The sequence below is a fragment of the Triticum dicoccoides genome, chromosome 6B (genome assembly GCF_002162155.2).
Source record: "Triticum dicoccoides isolate Atlit2015 ecotype Zavitan chromosome 6B, WEW_v2.0, whole genome shotgun sequence".
In the NCBI taxonomy this organism is placed as follows: domain Eukaryota; kingdom Viridiplantae; phylum Streptophyta; class Magnoliopsida; order Poales; family Poaceae; genus Triticum; species Triticum dicoccoides.
The window spans coordinates 396,369,759-396,377,689 of record NC_041391.1 but is presented as its reverse complement, the minus strand read 5'-3'; positions in this window follow the sequence as shown (position 1 = coordinate 396,377,689).

Below are 7,931 nucleotides of genomic sequence, written 5' to 3'. Positions count from 1 at the left end.
ATCCAACCCACCTGCCACCTCTCCTCCTCCACTCCTCCCCACAACGGACCTCAACCAGGCCTCCCACCGCCAGGCCGGCTCCGATGCCCCACCTCCTTCACCACCGTCCCCGTCCTAGATCTCCAACGCCAGCCCCTTCGCCGGTCGGCGCGCCTCCGCCCTCCCCTCCCACCGCGCCTCACCGGCCTCCTAGGGGTCCCTGGCGACCCTTGCTGGTCCCTACCCCACAACCTCCCACCGCCACGCCACCTCCCTCCCCTGCGTCGCCGCCCCCGCCAAGACACCTACATCCACCGGCCACGCCCCGTCAAGCAACGTCTGGATCCGACAAGATCCGGCTCTACCTCCCTGTCTCCCCCTCCTCAAAACCTGCGCCTTCTTCCTCCCACTCCCCACGACCCCCGCCTTCCTCCCGCTCCACCGCACGACCTCCCCTGCCTTCTGTCGTCAGGGCCGCCAAGGGCCGCGCCGCCATCCGGTCCAGCCATCTCCAACACCTGGCGTAACCAACACCGCTGCTAAACCACTACCAGCCGCGCACGCTGCCGTCCACACGGACCTGCGCGCCGCCGCCGTCCACACGGACCCGCGCGCCGCCGCCGCTCTATTCACCACCACCCGAGGCGACCCGGCTACCTCCAACCGCTGCCGCCCTGCCGGATCCGGCGAGATCCGGCCGCCCCGCCATGGATCGCCCCCCACCCGACGACCTCCTACTACATCAGCGCGCCATGGCTCGGCCCTGACCTCCTGCTGCGCCGCTGTGGTCGGAACCACTCTCCCCACACCCGGATCCGCCGCGGCCATCGGTCGGCATCACACCTGCTGGCTTCGTCCTTCAGCACCACCCCCATGGATCGGCTGCCCCCACGCCTTTCTACTGCTGACAGGCGGCGAATGCCCCTTCCTTCCCTCCCCAACCGGCAACCTACAGGATGCCCTTGCTGCTGGATCCGGTGCGTGTCGTGGTGTGCTTCTCCATCTCGTGCAGTTCGCTTCCCCTGTACTTGCCTTTTCTTGTCTCCATTGTTAACCAGTGAAGCCCTGCTGCACAGGGCACATGGACCATCGCCGACGACCCCAGCGGTCCGCCACTGCAGCTCGTGGGATGGAGGCCTGTGGAAAGATGCGGTGCGGTTGACGCACTAACGAAGTTCGGGATTTTTTTTGCATTTTCAGATTTCGCTTGGGCACAAAAATTGGTGTTCGCCTGGGTCTTCGCTGCGGTGCTGGCGTGCAGTGCTCACGCTGCTGGCGTGCAGTGCTCGTGAATCCAGCGTGCAGTGCAGTGCGTTCTGGACCCTTGGTCAGGCCTTGTGCTCTCGGTAGTCGCTGGCGTGCAGCTCGTCCCCCGTGTGACGTGTAGTTCTATTCTGCCTCCTAGGAACTGCACCTCAACCCATGTCTACTCGTTGCAAATATTTTTAAAGTTTAGTTTTGATGGTTTGCAGCAGATGGAAAAACATCACAAAAAGAAAAACAGTGAACTTAGACCAAGAATGCAATTCTATTGCTTGCTGCAGTTCACTTGGGTATCCATTGGAGTGCGCCGCGATGCAATATGCCTGCTGCCAGCTTGCAGTTCCCAGGCGCGGTGGTGCTGAGAGTTTCCTTGTGCATTTCGTATGCTTATTTCTGTGTTTTGAGAGGTTCAATACGCTACTGTTGTCATTTCCTTTTATGCATCGTATATGCATTTCTAAATTCTATTGTGAAGTGGACGATAGGTTTGTACAAAACGATGGAGTTCACTATTTTTGTGCAAGTCAGTGCGCTTGTTGTATTTTGGAGTTTGCCAAAACAGGGAAAGATATTCATGTGTTTATCGGCTCATAGAACAAAATGGAACAAAGTGAAGTTTTGTTGTAAAGGATCTTGTTACAGAAGTGTTAAGGTTCACTGTGTAAAACAAAAAATGTTGGAAAAATTATTTGACGAAATTCGATGTTATGACGTGTGTGCAGTTTGGTGTTGGTAGTGTGGCTGTTCATTTTTGGTAGTGTTGAGGTTCACTTACACCCAATAAAAATTAGGGTTCACTTATGCTGTAAAAAATAACAAAAAAGTAATGCGGTGCACTTCTTGATGGTGTTGCGGTTCGCTTACGCCCGATGTGAAGCACACTCCTTCCCATGTGAAAAAATTAGCGTCCAACAAAAGAAATCAAGTAGTCTGCTAGCCCGTCTGATGCAGTGCGGTTTTCATTCTAAAAGCAGTGCGGTTTTCTTCCTCGTCTTCAGAAATTCACATCCCACAAAAAAGAAATCATGCAGTCCGCTAGCCCGTCTGACGGAGTGCGGTTTTCAGTCTAAAAGCAGTGTGGTTTTCTTCCCTGCCTTTAAAAATTTACGTCCCACAAAAAGAAAACCATGCAGTTCTCTTACCCGTGTAACGCAGTGCGGCTTTTCGTCCGATGCAGTGCGGTTTTCAGTCGGATGAAGTATCCACGTCGATTTAGGTGTCGCGAAAAACAGAGTGCTCGCATTTCGGTAAATTTGAAATTCCTCTTAAACCGTAAAGAATTAGAGAGAGTGTTCTACATGAAAAAGTTGTGCCTCGTTGATATATTTCCAACGGAGTATCGTTTGAATCATTCCGACCAGTGGTTTGTAAAAATTTCGCAAAAAACGGCCGCTGCCACTCATCGTCCGCCACACAATTTTCAAAATTAAGTTAAAACCGTAAGGAATCTCAAAACCATTGCAACATATGAAAGTTGCGCCTCGTTGGTAGCTTTCCAACGGCGTATCACAAGCCTCATTTCGACAAACGGTTCAAAAACTGGAGCGAAAACAGTGCCGAAAATTTGAAAAAAAATTAAAAAACAGAATCCCGCGATTTAGTAAATTTGAAACTGCTCTTAAACCGTAACGAATTAGAGAAAGATTTATATATGAAAAAGATGCGCCTCGACGATATCAATCCAACGGCGTATCATTTGCTTCATTCCGACAAGCGGTTTAGAAAAAAACGCAAAAAAACGCTCGCTGCCACTCGTCATCCGCCGCACTATTTTCAAAACTACTCTTAAACCGTGTGGAATCTCGAAAAGTGTTCAACATGTCGAAGTTGCGCCTAATCCATAGATTTTCAATGGTATATTACACGCCTCATTCCGATAAACGGTTAAAAAATTAGAGCGAAAACAGTACAAAAAAAACACCGCGTGCAATTTTTTTCGACACGAAGTTCGCTAGTCTCTATTGCAGTGCTCATCGTCAAAATGATGCAGTGCGCTTCTGTTGAGCGTGCAGTGCCGAAGTGGTGTGTAGAATAGTTATTCTGCCAATATTAGTAGAATAGACCGTGTGTATATATATATATATATATATATATATATATATATATATATATATATGTATATATATATATATATATAGCACGCACCTGAAGAGTACGGAAACACTCGAGAAATAATTGCGCTGGGATTTGAACTTTCATGATTACTTTTTGGTGATACTCCTCCTCAATTTCGGCAGATGTGTCCATCTGCAAGTTTACCTTGAAAACCCAGTATTAGAACCATTGGTGCAAAGTACTCCCTCCGTCCCAAAATAAGTGATTCAACTTTGAATCACTTATTTTGGGACGGAGGGAGTAAATATGAAATAAAAGGTAAAGAGTTTACATCTTCTGCAAGTGGCTTCCAGTATTCTGTAAGTGATGCTGTGTGGGCTCGGTCAGGATCAGTAAAAGCAGTCAGATGTTTCAATTCAAATAAGATGTGGGTTTCCAAAAATTGAACAGACAGAAAATGTGACTAAGGACACATATAGAGAATTGGATGATTAATTTTTATGAATACTATGTAGGCCAGTCCACTAATGAGGTAGTAACTTGCAGAAAAACTGTACAAAATCCCTTTCCAAATAGAGTCTCCCCACTCAGACTCTTTTAACATTTGTATATAGAAGTAAAATTGGACAGTAAGACAAAAAAAGGCCTAACTGACGTATTGTTTATGCTTAATGCATTGTTGCTCCTTCAAATAGGAAAATAGCGGGAAGTTCTAGCTAAAACATACAGGTTTAGTTCTGCCCATTTCCACAGTTGGGCAAGTTCTTTGTTTCCCAACCTCCACCTTGGCTTACTGCAACGAAGGAAAACAGAATGTAAAATAATTAGAGAGCAGTAGAGCATGACATAATTACATCACCAATCTGTACAGTATTACCATTGCCCTAAATTCTCTTTTTACACAAAATAAGGCTATTAAAATTGGAAGTGGGGCTGGATTTTCTGGTTAAAAAATCGTACTACAAATACTGGCACAATAAATGGGAGGTGCGTAAGCTCAAAGAATGTATGCACCATTTCCTAAATAACTTTGTGTAATATGCCCTTTTCCTAGGCTAATCTAGAACATGAAATTACAATGAGAAAATCGATGTCAGTATCCATTCCAACATGAACTTCATGCATATATAACAACCCATCTAACTACATTAATCAACATGAATAAGATCTGACTTGATATTCATGTTGATTCCATGCTTCTCCCTTAATCAAGAAGTGAATAATACAAAGTTCCAAATAACTGCAATAGATTCCAAAACTCACAAAAGATTAGTAATTCCTGTGCGAAAAAATAATGAAGAACAACATAAGAATCAGGATGCCTAGTAAGAATCAAAGTTGGAATAAAAGTTCTCCCTCCCTCCCTCCCTCCCTCTCACACAAACATGCATCAGACAAGACGTACAAAGAGATAGAAGAGTGCCTATGTTTTCTTGGTCCTCCCTCCCTTGGCTACTTCAAACTATGCTGGAATTCATGGTAGGCATCGGGCTGGGGAGGACAAATTGGAAAATGGCGCGCCTGTTCCTCACCATGAAGCAAGAACAAAATAAGAATCAGGATGCCTAGTAAAAATCAAAGTTGGAATAAAAGTTTCCTTCCCTCCCTCCCTCTCACACAAACATGCATCAGACAAGACGTACAAAGAGATAGAAGAGTACCTATGTTTTCTTGGTCCTCCCTCCCTTGGCTGCTTCAAACTGTGCTGGAATTCATGGTAGGCATCGGGCTGGGGAGGACGAATTGGAAGATGGCGTGCCTGTTCCTCACCATGAAGCACCTCGTCCAACCCATGGTGCCCAGCTGTGGCCACTACTCCCATGCTCGTCAAATTTGAGTTACCTTCCACCTTTACACTATCCCGCAAAGAAAAGAGGCTAGCTAAATGATATCATACTCTCTGATGAGAGTGATATTAATTAAACAAAGTACTAATGTCAGGTTGCTTGATTAGTTGAAGGAACACTTCATACAACCACATAAATAATAGAAGGCACGTATGTGACGACTCCTTTTTGCTGGTTACGATTAACCAAATATACCAAACCAGTTGCAGGATGAGGATGTCAGCAAACTTGACACAACTGCATTCTCTGTACATCATATATAAGAACGAGGTGAAGCACAAAAGGAGGTTATTAATTACCATTAAAGCCATTGGAAGAAGATCACTTTCGAATCTGACGAACGTGGTCTTCTATGTCAGATCTGCACACATCAAGTTCAAAAATCCAAATATTATCAAAGTAAAATATGAGCGAGGAAGGAAGTGAGGGAGAAAGAGTGGAGGACCTAGTTCGTCGCTGGACTGCGTTGCTCGAGTCGCCTCCAACAGGCACGTGTTGTCCTTCTTATACTCCAGATGCACGAGGCAGCCATTGAACGAGAGATAGCTCCTACTTCCTCTCACCTTCCCACCGCCTGTTCACCTCGAGCTCCTTGCCCGGTGGAGGGTGGAGGCAGAGGTGGCGCCTCATGGCACAGAGGAGGCGACGACGCGGTGGCGCGACAATTCGACCTGCCGGCAGCTGGCATGTGCGCGAGGCATCACCCCGCCCCTTCCTACCCGCTAGGATCGCTCACCCAGCTCCTTCCCCGCTGTTGCTTGCCTTCCTCGCCGGCTTCCTCCATCCCCTACATCCCCACACCTCCCTTCCATGGGAGATGAGAGGACGAGCGCGCGGGAGGCGGCGAAGCTCCTACGGCGGAGACAGGGGCGACGAGCAGGGAAGGAGTGGCGGCGACAAACGAGGGAGGGAGGAGGAGGAGGGAGGGAGTGGCGGCTGTGGATTGGGGGTAGGGTTTGTGGTTGTGCCCGCTGCGCCCATGACGCGCGCGCTCACAAGCGGCGCGGCAAGAGAGGCTGCCCCGCGCGCACCCAAAAAACTGGCACCTAGCCAATTTGATCCAGCCCGAGCCTACATGTCATACCCGTCCAGGTTTCACCACGCGGTTAAAACGAGACAGATGAATTCCCAACGAGGATCCAACGGGCAGCAGCGAAAAAAAGACTTGGTCAACCACCATCGAATGGCCAGCGAAGGAAGCCATCGAGGGAGCATTCTGGGAGCGAGTTGGCTAGCTTCTGTTTTGTTTTAAACTAGTTGACCCGTTGCGCCAAATGACGCAGAGACCTGCTGAAGACATGTTGTCGATGAAAATAGTTTCATGCTGCAAGAACCTTCAACTAAATCATGCTATTTTATAAACATGTTTATTATGTTGTTAAATAATAGTCTGGGAAAAGGGAAATTTTGCATGATATGATTATGTTTAGTTTGAAATATGGCCACTATGATAAGAGAGTAAAGTTGGCATGGTTGTATTTTTTTAGCAAGTTTGAAAACATGGTTATCATGATGAGAAACCTGGCCATGCATATATTTCCTGGAAAAAAAGAGGGGAAAAGATAAGAAACCTAAGAAAAAACATGTCTTTGTTGTGCATATAGGGAGATATAGGGATCATGAGGTATTAGAATAGCCCATATATTATTTAGCCTAGCCCACGTAGAGCGATGTCTGTGGCCCTGAGGAGCTGAATATGAAGCGGCAGGGGGCGGAGCCAGCGAAGACTGTGTATCCCCTTCCATTTTTTCTCGGTTCCTCAGCTGGGTGACAAAGGCGTTCCGTCAGCCGTGACCGGTGCGATTTCTCACCTCTTTTGATTTTGGATTTGTCTGCATGCATGGATTTACTTTCCATCTATCTCGATCTTGCACGTCCCCTCTTTTTTGTGGCGATTCCCACTCCTTTTGGCTCGTTTTTTAGGCATTATAGGTCTTGTGTTGCGATCCTTTCTGTTTAGGGATGCACTCATAAGGAAGTAAATTGATGGTTATTTATAAGCTGCCATTGTTTTGATTGAGAATCGATGGTCATCGATGGTGTCTGTAATGCCCCGGATCCGATGCGCCAGGTGTCCTCCAATTATTCGTCATTGTTGCCATGTCATTTGCTTGCGTGTTGCATTTTATCATGTCATCATGTGCATCTCATTTTGCATACGTGTTCGTCTCATGCATCCGAGCATTTTCCCCGTTGTCCGTTTTGCATTCCGACACTCCTATGTCCTCCGGCGTTCCCCTTTTGTCTCCTGTTGTGAGCGGGTGTTAAACTTTCTCGGAATGGCTCGAGGTTTTCCAAGCGGCCTTGGTACACCACCGGTAGACCGCCTGTCAAGTTTCGTGCCATTTCGAGTCCGTTTGATACTCCAACGGTTAACCGGGTAACCGTAAAAGCCATCTTTGTGTTGCAGCCCAACACCCCTCCAAAGAGGCCCAAAACCCATCCTAACCCCCTCCATGCTCTCGGTCGTTCGATCACGATCGTGTGGGCAAAAAGCGCTCCTCATTTGGACACTCCTAGCTCCCTCTACCTATATATATGTCTTCTCCCCCGAAAATTCCCGGATGAAACCCTAGCCCCTTCTACACTGCGCCGCCGGACATGTCCATCCGTGCCGGACATGTCCGCCGGACACGTCACGCGGACCAATGGCAGGCTGCCACGTCGCTCCGCCACCGGTCTCCTCCAACCCGCCGTCGCCACGTCAGCGGCCGCCTCCCTGTCCCTCCGCCGCACGCCGCGGGGTGCCCCCGCGCCCCGGAGCGCCCCCGTCGCCCGCGCCCGCCT